At 46.8% G+C, this 11,433-nt stretch overlaps 1 pseudogene; it reads right to left on the reverse strand.

Moving 5' to 3' along the window:
* Positions 1–2,602: 2,602 nt before the first annotated feature.
* Positions 2,603–3,648, reverse strand: LOC119307118 (annotated as a pseudogene).
* Between the last annotated feature and the right edge of the window lie 7,785 nt (positions 3,649–11,433).

The raw sequence follows: 11,433 nt of genomic DNA on the forward strand, positions 1-11,433 counted from the left end.
GAAATCTGACCGTTGGACATGTGTCAGTTCCTTAGTGACCGAGGGTCATTTCAGACATATCAGGTCGGGTTGCCTTCTGGCTATAAAAAGCCCATCCCCTACACCATAAATTGGTGGCTACTCAGAGTTAGTGCACGGCTTTTGTTGTTTGAGAGCAACCCACCTCCGAAGCTTTGAGAGAGAGAATCCTTGCGAGGATAAAGCCCAAAACACCGAGAGCCAAAGAGTGTTAGGCATCACTGAAGTCTTTCTATCTGTGTGATCTAAAGACTTATTACACTTGAGGACTGTGAATCCTCCAGCCGGTTAGGCATTGCGTTCTGAGCATCCAAGAGTCATTGTGGATTGCCGGTGAACGAAGTCTGTGAAGGTTTGGAAGTCTCCCTTGAAGACTCACCAGAGTGATTGGGCGAGGACTAAGTGTTCTTAGATCAAGGGGAATAAGGTGAAGACGCGGTCTTCTGAGTTAAATCTCAGCCTCCCTAACCAGACGTACAGTTGTCACAACAACTGGAACTGGTCGAACAAATCCTTATCCTCTACGAGCAACTGGTTCTATCCTACCTCTCTTGCTTTACTTACAGTTTGTCTTCGTGAAGTCTTTGCCTACTTGCCTTATCTGTTTGACTTCACTGAGTGAAGACAATTGTCTGTTTGGCTTCATACTATCTTCCATCCTGATCCATACTACCTAGCTGCTCATAGCCTTCGTGCTTTCATTATATTGCTTACTTGACTATGGCTTTTCTAGTATAGTCTACCTTCCGCTGCATATCAATAGGTTCAATTCTATTGTTTGTCTTCAAAACACCGCTGCTTTGAAGACTTTCATAAAAATCGCCTATTCACCCCCCTCTAGTCGAATACTAGCACTTTCATGGGGGACCTCTCGGGTGCTCTCCGCGCCGTCCGATCTACCCTAATGGCGCGAACCTGGGCAACCTGGCTGGGCAGTCCATGATGGGTGGATCGAGGGATGCGTGGGGCCACCGTCATGTGGGTGACCGCGTCGCACGCGCATGCGACATCTCACGCGCTTGCCGAATGCGAGGGGACAGTCAGACCCACCTGTCGGCCTTTTCGCCCCCGGTCGGTTGGTTTGGTTGCGCTAGACGGGGTCTACGTTGAGTCTGTCCGGCCACACCCCGTGTCGATGGCGTCGTCGCGCGCTCTTATCCATCAGATCACGTCGTCTGATTTGCCTGGATATGGCGAGCAACCGAGAGACCCGGGGTGGGCGGTCCATGACGGGTGGACCAATGGCTACACAGGGCAATCATCATTGTGGTGGCTCATGTCGCGCGTGTGCAGCGTCTCGCATGCATGCCCACACGCGAGGGGCCAACCAGACCCGCATGTCAGCCTCTTCGGCACCCCGCGGACTGATTTGGTTGTGCCAAGGAGGGCATGTGTCGAGTCTGTCCAACTATGCCCCGCGTCGATGGCTCCGTGGCATGCTCCTGTCCGCCGGACCTATGCATCTGGTAGGCACCCAGACATTTTTGCTCGGGGGTCCATGGCGCGTGGGGCGCATACATGACCAGGTCCACATCTCTGGGGTAGATTTTCTTCGAGCCCACGTGTGCCTCCTCCTCTAGCCATTTCGTTGTCTCAACATGGAGGAATCCGAGGAAGAGGAGGAGGGTGACGATGAACAGGATCCACGGGACGAGGACTACAATGAGATCAACATGTGACAACTGCCAGATGGACCTCCACTCACTCAGTCGTCCCAAATGAGGAAGGGGGCTATAGAGGATAGAGGATCCTTATAGTCCATCGCCGTTCCAGAGAGAGCGTGCTCGAGGCGGTCTCAAACCAAATGAAGACCACGCAAAGAGAGCCGAGGATCGTCTAAACAAGAGGGGAAGAAAGTAATATGGACACTTGCTTGCTATGTAGTATTTTAGAACCTTGTATTTGGTTGCATTGAACTTGGTATGTTGAACACTCTATGTTGAACTTGGTATGTTGAACACTCTATATTGAACTTGGTATGTTGAACTATTTGTGATCAAATTATTTTGTGATGGACAATTGTTGTATGGTGGAATTTGAATGTTATGGTTATACGCAATTATATTGTTGTTATACTGAATTATATTGTTATTTGATGTCAACGGTGTGCTAGTCAGAATGGTAAATGAGCTCTGGAGTGGTTACATGGGCCTACCGCCACTTTCCTGGCGATAGGGTTACATGCCCTACCGCCTAAAGAAACATCCGAGAACTTTTAGTATCGTTTAGGCTAAATTTAGTACCCTACCGCCATAGACCTTGGTAATAGGGTTACATGCCCTACCGCCCACAAAAGCCCCCAATCTCTTACCCGCTCAAGATGTCTACCGTCAAGGACGCTGGCATAAGTTTTAATGTGCTAGCTACTTGTCCACGTCAACGAGTGCTGCGACAATGACCATATTTCTACCGCCATAGATCCTGGTGGTAGTACGTTAAATCCTACCGCTGAGGATGATGGCGATAGCAAATGGTCAAATTCGTTTTTTTTTAGAATGGGTCCAATCGTTCCAAACTATGCCACAAAGGTCAGAACCGTGATTTTGACCGATAAAAGTCGTGCTTACTGTCACAAAGCAATGTGTTGTAGAAACAAACAAGTTTAAAACATCAACGTACATGAACATATCGGAGAGCACTCCACAGCCACAGGAACACGTAGCATCTTTTATACAACTGACCGCCGGCCCGCAAAGCTCACCAAAGCCGACGGATGACATGCAGGGCAAATGAAATTTGTCCGCCAGCCGGACGAGGGAGCAGGGCTGGACGCCTGGTTCGATCAGCGGCTTCTCCGGTAGAGGGAGTAGGCGTTGAGGACGACGAGGAGGACGAGGATGATGGAGGCGACGAGGCCGAGGCAGGTGGCGCTGCCGATGTGGCGGCAGAACTTGTCGTAGATGTTGCAGATCTTGTTCCACCGCGTGTGCGAGTTCCCCTTCAGCCCCACCCAGGCCACGGCCCCCGCCGTGCCCGTCGCCGACGCCATGATGCCCGCGTAAACCTGCCATGGTTACACATAGGATCGTTACATCAACCAGTGGCCTGCGTGCAACTGCACATGTGAGAACAATTCGTTCAAGGTAGAAGATACTCACCACATCAAGCAGAATGAGGACGAAGATCCCCTTGGCACAGGAAGCCGAGCTTGACATGGACTTGACGGAGCTGGCGGCCGTCAGAAGGCTATACAAGCTCGTCATGCACAGCGCCACGAGAAGATAACTGCGAACCATACGTAGACAGGGTACACATAAGCATCAGCAGTCCATGTTTTTATATGCACCGTACCAACGTGGAAGTTTATTAATTCCCGTAGGAGAGGAGAGACGTATGTCACGACGATCGACTCACGTACATGAGCGCTGGCGAGTCTTTGCAAGGGCACGATCTCCGTCTGCTTGGCGGTGACCAGCACGACGAGCCCCGACAGCGAGACGGCGAACAGCAGCACCCTCAGGCCCAGGTCGGCGCCGTGGAGCCAGGCCGGAGAGGACGGCGCCGTCTTCCCGCTGTCCTCCACCGTGCCGGCCATGCCTTCGGTCGGGGCGCGCACTTGTCTATAGCTGGGCGGGGAGTCTGCGGTTTCTGAGCACTAGCAGAGATTCAACGGATTGATCGCCGAGGCGTCGTGGCACGGCAGTGCGTGGTTTTATAGGCTTGTAGCCGCCGCTGGCCCAGGGTGGGGCACGTGCATGAGAATGCACGCTATCAGCCAGTCACTGCCCTTGCCCTTGTTTACACACAGGCTGCTGCAGGTACGCAATGCATGTCTGACTTTGACTTGTAAGTAAGCCCGCGTTGTACGCCAACTTACCACGATCGCGTCCACTATGTTGCAGTCTCATCCACACCGCAAATACTTACGTTTTGGCGCGTTCACGTGCTCTCTTTCTTTAGAATTCAAGCAAGCGCTGGACGCGTTTGGTAGGCTGCATCAAGCCCAACCAGTCTCTCATGGGTTAAATAGTGAGTTGATTGGTTGTCTAGCTTGTATGTAGAAACTGGGCTGCACGAAACTTAAAGTGCTTCCAGCCTGGCTCTCGAGAAACGCTCAGATCAACCGTTTTCCACGCGGGTTGAGAATACGAGCTAGGCTTGATGCAGCAAACCAAACGACATACAGAACATAGCAAGAGTCTGTATACACTTAAATAGGCTCCGCTAAACCAAGCTTCACTGAGAAAGTAACCAAATGCGCCCTTGTGCTTTATTGTGTGATGGTATGTCTCCTACCGGCACGGGAGGTGACATCCATATCCACACTGACCCCACTTACTAGCATGCATGGTCATTGGTCTATAGTATATTATCATAGTGAAATGAAAGTTCTACACCGATTGGTCAGTCAGATAAGCAATGCTAATATTGACGTGGCTACCTGTTCTCAAATGTATCCATCGCTTTCACTCGCTGATAGAATTCCCGATTCTGGTTAGGGGTTGCTTATCTAGTTTGTGTTAGTCAACGTGCCCTATCTGACGAACTGGTATATAATGTCTTTTTACTTTCGAAGATGAGAGCAGCCTGGGCTGAGTCTGACTAGAGAAGATTTTGGCTGCCGTGGGAAACTGGGATCCCATCCGGCTGTATTGGTATATTTATACGACGATGCTTGCTCGTATACAGAATTACGACAGGTCGTGGAGATCAGATCGTGATCACAGCAGATCACGTTACAATATGTTAGCATATACTGATATACATATCCTAACACTCCCTCTCAATATCAGCCTCATACAAGGCTAAGATTGTACGTAATCGATTTAAAGAATCACCTTATATTACTAACTCGTTTAGCAAACCCGGCAGCAACTTCTTCTTTTAGATAGGAGGCACATGCCCAGCCTTAAAGATAAGGCCCTAACAAATTCAACCTGTAACCGCTCGTAGGAGCGTTCGGTGGAAACGTGTGCCGCTAGGCAGGGACGCCTTCGTGCTTATATCAATCAGGGATTACATCGGTTACACGAAGAGCAAATGAACAGACTCTCAAGGAAACCATCCAGGACGGAGGACAGTCAGTGGGAGCGGCGGTGGCAATCTTTGATGACTGCTATCACTATGCTTGTGATTTTCGGACTTCGGTTTGGTTTGAGGAGCCTATTAGTGAAATTGCAATGTTTCTCATAAACGATGTATTGGTTATTGCTAATAAATAAAATTTCGTTTTAATTTAAAAAAATAAATAAACAGACTCAAGGAAACTGAAAGAGCTCTCTAGGAGTAAATTGCACAAAACCATCACTTTAAAGATTCTGGTTTGCAGAAAACACTACGCTACATTTTTTTGGCAGAAAACACCACCTCTGTGGTAATTGTTTTGCAAAAGTCACTGATCGACGGATTAGAGTGTTTTAAGTACGTTTATGACAGGTGGGTCTAGATTTTGCCGACGTGGCTAACGGCTCTGCCGAAACAGCGTTAGGTGAGGGATTTTACAAGGAGGCCCTTACATCAAAATCAGAAAAGCAATCGGCTCCATGGACGAGCTCTTCTTCGCGGGCGGCGTGGCCGCGCCAGCGATGCAGCCCAAGCGAAGAGCTCCTCTTCGCGAGCGGTGTGGCCGCACCGGCGACGTGGCCTCAACGAAGAGCTCTTCTCGGCGGGCAGAGTTGCTCGTTGTGGGCGGTGTGGCCACCGCAACCGAGGAGCTCTTCTTCGCGGGAAGAGATGGTCGTCGCAGGTGGTGTGGCCACGCCGGTGAGGTGACGGCGTTTGACGTCAAGGGCGGCATGGACAACGACCAGCTCTTCTTCATAGGCAGAGATGGTCGTCGCGGGCGGCGTAGCCACGCCAGCGAGGCGGCGACGTCCTTGGCGCTCGTTTCGGGCGGCTGCGACTCAGGGCTGATCCGGGCGAGCAGGACGATTAGAGGGAGGGGGAAGCAGTCAGAGGGCAGTCTGGGCTTGCTGGCGAAGCGGCGACATCCATGGTGCTCGTTCATTGCGTTGTGGGTTGTGCGACTGCGACACAAGGTCAATCCGAGCGGCCAGTAGGAGTAGAGGAAGGAGAGAGAAGCTGGAGGGGCTGCTGAGCTTGCCGGCGACGCCGGCTGTGATGATGCAGTCTAACTGTGTGACGGCGGTCGGGATCGGGCGTGGGTGGCGGCATGCCTGGGTTCCACTTCCACCATGGGAAAGGGGATAGAGACAGGGAGTTGACTTTATCGGTGAGAGAAACCGATGAAAATTGGAGAAGAAGATCACAGGTGGGGCCCGTGTCCGGTCTGACGCCATTTTGGCAGAGCCCTTACACCACGTGGGCAAAATCTGGACCCACCTATCATAAACATACTTAGAACACTCCAATCTACCGATCAGTGGTTTTTTGCAAAAGGATTACTGTAGAGGTGGTGTTTTCTGCCAAAAAAATATAGCGTAGTATTTTCTGCAAACTAAGCGTTTGAAGTGGTGGCTTTATGCAATTTACTCAACTCTCTAGAGTTCTCTAGACTTAACCCACTACCGATCCATTATATCATTGGGTCGGTTACATAAATGATCTAACACACACCCTCAATGTCAACTTCCCAAGTTGAGATTGCGCCTAAAGTGTTCCAGAAGTCTAATAGGCAAAGGTTTGGTAAACCCATCAGCCATTTGATCTTTGAAGGGAATGAAGCGTATCTCAAGCATATTTTGAGCCACCCTTTCTATGACGAAGTGAAAATCAATCTCAATATATTTAGTTCTTGCATGAAAGACTGGATTAACTGATAGGTAAGTAGCACCAACATTATCACACCACAAGCAAGGTATTCTATGTTGAGGAATTCCAAGTTCCTTTAACAAAGACTGAACCCAAATGATTTCAGCAGTAACATTAGATAGAGATTTATACTCTGCTTCTGTGCTGGATCTTGACACAGTAGTTTGCTTTCTTGAACTTGGCGGGATTAAGTTTTGGCCCAAAAATACGGCAAAACCTCCCGTGGATCTTCTGTCATCCGTGCAGCCTGCCCAATCTGCACCAGAGAACCCACTAACCAATAGAGACGAAGATTTTCTGAATGTTTTACCGAGTTCAATGGATCCCTTAATGTATCTTAGGATACGTTTCACAGCTGTCCAATGGGCACTAGCGGGTGCATGCAAAAACTGATAAACTTTATTAACTGAGAAAGCAAGATCAGGATATGTGAGAGTCAAATATTGTAAAGCTCCCACAACACTCCTATACCTTGTTGAATCTTCAGTATCAAGAGGTTCTCCTTCATGAGCTGATAATTTTTGAGTTGCAGACAATGGTGTTGAACTAGGCTTGAAATTTTCCCTATTGACTTGTTGGAGTAGCTCTTTGGCATACTTGGTTTGGGTAAGAAGTAGCTCATCATTTTTCCGCCGTACTTCAATTCCCAAAAAATAATGTAACTCCCCCAAATCGTTGAGAGCAAAATCTGTCCACAAGTCATGAAGAAGAGCTTGCACATCATCTTGTGAGGAGCTTGTTACAATAATATCATCAACATAGACTAGAACAAAAATAGTGATACCTCCTTTGTGAAAGATGACCAGTGATGCATTTGATTTAGAAGGGGTGAAACCAAGTTGTTGTAGTTTTATACTCAGCCGTGAAAACGAAGCCCGCGGTGCTTGCTTAAGACCATAAAGAACTTTGTTAAGCTTGCAAACAAAATGTGATCTTTTGGTGCTTTCATACCCAGGGGGTTGTCATAGATACACTTCTTCTTATAGAATTCCATGAAGGAAAGCATTCTGAACATCAAGTTGATGGAGACAGGATCCATGAGAAACTGCAATAGTGAGAACAAGTCAAATAGTGTCTACTTTGACCACTGGGCTAAAAGTATCTTCATAGTCTAACCCATACCGTTGCTTAAATCCTTTTGCAACAAGGCGAGCCTTATACCTGTCTATGGAGTCATCTGCTTTTCTCTTAACATGGAAGACCCATTTGAAATCAATTATATTTTTACCTTGGGGCGGAGGAACAAGACACCATGTTTCATTTTTTTGTACTGCCATATATTCCTCATCCATAGCACGCCGCCAATTCGCGTCGCCAAGAGCTTCAGAGAGGGTTTGAGGTTCTCCCGTAGAACATAAATTTCCATATTGAATCATCCTAGGGTATAAATTTTTAGGTTGTATAATCCCTTGTTGGAATCGAGTTTGTATGCGTCGTGGAGCAGCGGTCTGCCCAGGATCACTAGGCGCAGAAGATCCAGAAGAGACCGAGTTTTGGGTGCTATCTAGATCGGCCTGTCCACGTGGGTTGTTCGCAGTGGATGAGCCATTTGATTGGGCTGAGCCACTAAGGATGACTCAGTGGAATTAGGAGAGGCCTCTGTCGGGCCTCGTGGCGTAGTCCCGGTTGGGAAGCACTGAAAATGAAGTGAGAAGGATTTGCTGCCGATTGTGGGTGCACTGGTACGTGTCGGTGCTATACAAACGATTTTTAACCCCTTTAGGCGACAACATTCGGAACCATCGCCAAGTGAGTGTGGGTGACAGGGGGGGTCCTTCCCACACGATCCAGAAACCGTTGGGGATAGGCCCTCCTGGCACACAAGCTGGCTCATGTGCGATCGGGCGAGGCATCGAAACCCAATTGTTTCCATTTATATGTATATCCCACACGGTGAATCCTAGAAAATATTTCCGTTTGTATGTATATCACACACAGTCAATCCAAGGAGTACGTTTCTGTTCTTATGTACATCCCACATAGTGTATCCATGGAAAACGTTTCCGTTCGTATGTACTTCCCACACAGTCAATTCAGGGAAAACATTTCCGTTCGTATGCACATCTCAAACGATTATGCCGCTATAGTCGGGTGAAAAAGGTGGACATCAACATTTAGTCTGCCGATATGTTTGTGATAGGTATGTTATCGCACACGGTTCAAGAATATAAAATGTGTGTGGTGCATCTACTAACGCCAACATGTACATTTTCGTAACTATGTGCGATTGGTATTCCTATCACACACGCACACTGGTTTGAAACATTTGTCGTATTACCATGAATTGCACATGCATATGAGACGAAACCGTGTGTGCATCCGACATGCATCGCAAATATTTCATGTCAAAGAACAGTCTGTTTTATTTTTTTCAACGCACACACTGTTTTCTTTCTAACCGTGTGCATATTATTTTATTCGCTCCTGTACAATTTTTTGGCTGTAGTTTATTATTCGAATTGGAAATTTTGAAATATGAAACGTGCAATTCAAATTCTCAGCACAATGGTTCAACAACGAATCCATAAATAAAATTGTGAGTATAATATGTTCAGTAATTACAGGATTAGACAACAATTAACTATGATGAACCACAATATTTACAGGCGATAAAAGTGAAGAGACAAGTGACTGCCGATGTTGTTGAAGAAGCGGAATGCTCATAATGTGCCTTACTACATGCCATAGGCATGAACAACTTTTGTCCAACCCCTTGCGACGATCGCCCGCTCATCCTTCACCGCCTTCAGGAAGACTTCTAGAGTATTATCATGGTAGCATGAAGTGTATACTTTAGCCTTAGTTGCCTCCACTCCGACCATGTAGTTTGCAAGGTAATCTTCAGTAAATAGCTTCGGAAAGCACCTAAAAGAGAAAGATATCAAATCATGAGGTCTAATAGAGTAATTTGTTGTGTGCAGCGGGAAAAGGCAACATATTACTTACCATCCTAAAGTTCACTGATGTCTTGGACAAAGTGTAATTAAAGAGCTTAATTCCCATCACCCGTTTCTTTCGCCTAAGAATCTTTCTTAGTTTTCTCACTTGACGCTTGTTCAAGAATATCTCATTGCCCCATACGCAAAAGGGATCGAAGTATGAATCAGTACCGCTCATATACGTACTTACAAGCAACTAGTAAATGTTAGAAGCTAAATGAGATTGCACAAATGATGTAAAATACAACTACCTACATTTATAAGTACAAGTATTTTTAGAGATTTCAATATGAAGTACATACAGATGTATATAGAATTATAGATATAGTTTAGATTAGAATCTAGATTCACTCATTTTGCTCCTTATGTAGTCTATATTGGAATCTCTAAAAATACTTAATAGCTCCTTGTGCAAGTACATGGAAAGCCAATGTTAACTACAACAGGGTTAACATCCACCAAAAATAGCAAATGGTAATAAAAACGACAGCATCTATAGTGATATATTCATTGCGAAAGAGTAGCACGGTAGCAAAAGGACGGATTAAAAAATGGATACAACTGTTAATTGCTACAGGCTTAACAACATCCTAATTCATGTTTTGTAAGTTTGTAGCCATTGAAATACAACTGTTTAAAAATGGATATAATTGTTAATTGCAACAGGTTTAATGGCCATTGAAACCGGTACTGGTAAAAATGCAATTGACCGAGTTAAACATCATAAGGCAGGTGCTGCCAGAGCAGACAATGGCCCAGTTGTCTATAAAAAGGTAGGAAAAATAGCTAAAATGTGTTAGGCATGTTTACTACAAGATACTTAAGACATCGACCGTATAAAACATAGGCATTAATTGCAACTGGTATTGGTAAGATTGACCTGGTGAATTCATATTTGGTAAGTCCTGAGAGGTAGTTGCTGGGGCACTTCATCTTGGCCAGAGCCCGCCCAAAGTCAGCGGCGGCGGAGGCGAGCTCTTCCTCCAGGTCGAAGCGTGGATCAGTGCCCCCGACATGTGTACCTACAAGAAGCAAGTAAATGTTAGAAGCCAAACTGCAATTGCACAAATGATGTAAAATACTGCAAGACATGGGATGCAGCTAACCTCGACGGCAAACAACAACCACGCCCGTTATGGCCCTGCGTAAGTACATGGATAGGCATGTTAAGTACAACAGGGTTAGCATCCACCAAAAATAGCAAATGGGTAGCATCTCTAGTATATCTTCATTGCGAAGAGTAGCATGGTAGCAAAGTTTGTTGCTGGTATTGGTGAAATTGAACTGAACATTTAATACTTGAACATCACACAGTGTGTAGTACTGAAATAAACAAGGCATGAATATGCTTAATACATCAACCATACAAAACATAGCCATTGCAAGTGGTATTGGTAAGATTTAGCTCGTCAGATCATACCTGTTAAGTCCTGGGGGGTAGTCGCTGGGGCACTTATTCTGGGCCAGAGCCTGCACCATGTCGGCGACGGCGGAGGCAAGGTGTTCCTTTGGGTCAACAGGTACAGCGGCCATCACGCCATGGACTGCCATCAGCTCCTCGACCTCCATGGGATATGTGGTTGGCTTGCGCGGCGATGCTATGGAGGTAGGGACGATGGGGATTTGGAGGCATGAGGATGTTTCGCAGGCGCCATTTAAGCAATCAGGCCGGGACCGTGATAGAGATCGGTGGGTTACCTGACTAGATCCGAGCAGAACGTAGATGTGGTTGAAGTTGTGGTTGCGGTGGTGGCGGTTTGAGCTG

Source organism: Triticum dicoccoides, chromosome 1B (assembly GCF_002162155.2).
Source record: "Triticum dicoccoides isolate Atlit2015 ecotype Zavitan chromosome 1B, WEW_v2.0, whole genome shotgun sequence".
Classification (NCBI taxonomy): Eukaryota; Viridiplantae; Streptophyta; class Magnoliopsida; order Poales; family Poaceae; genus Triticum; species Triticum dicoccoides.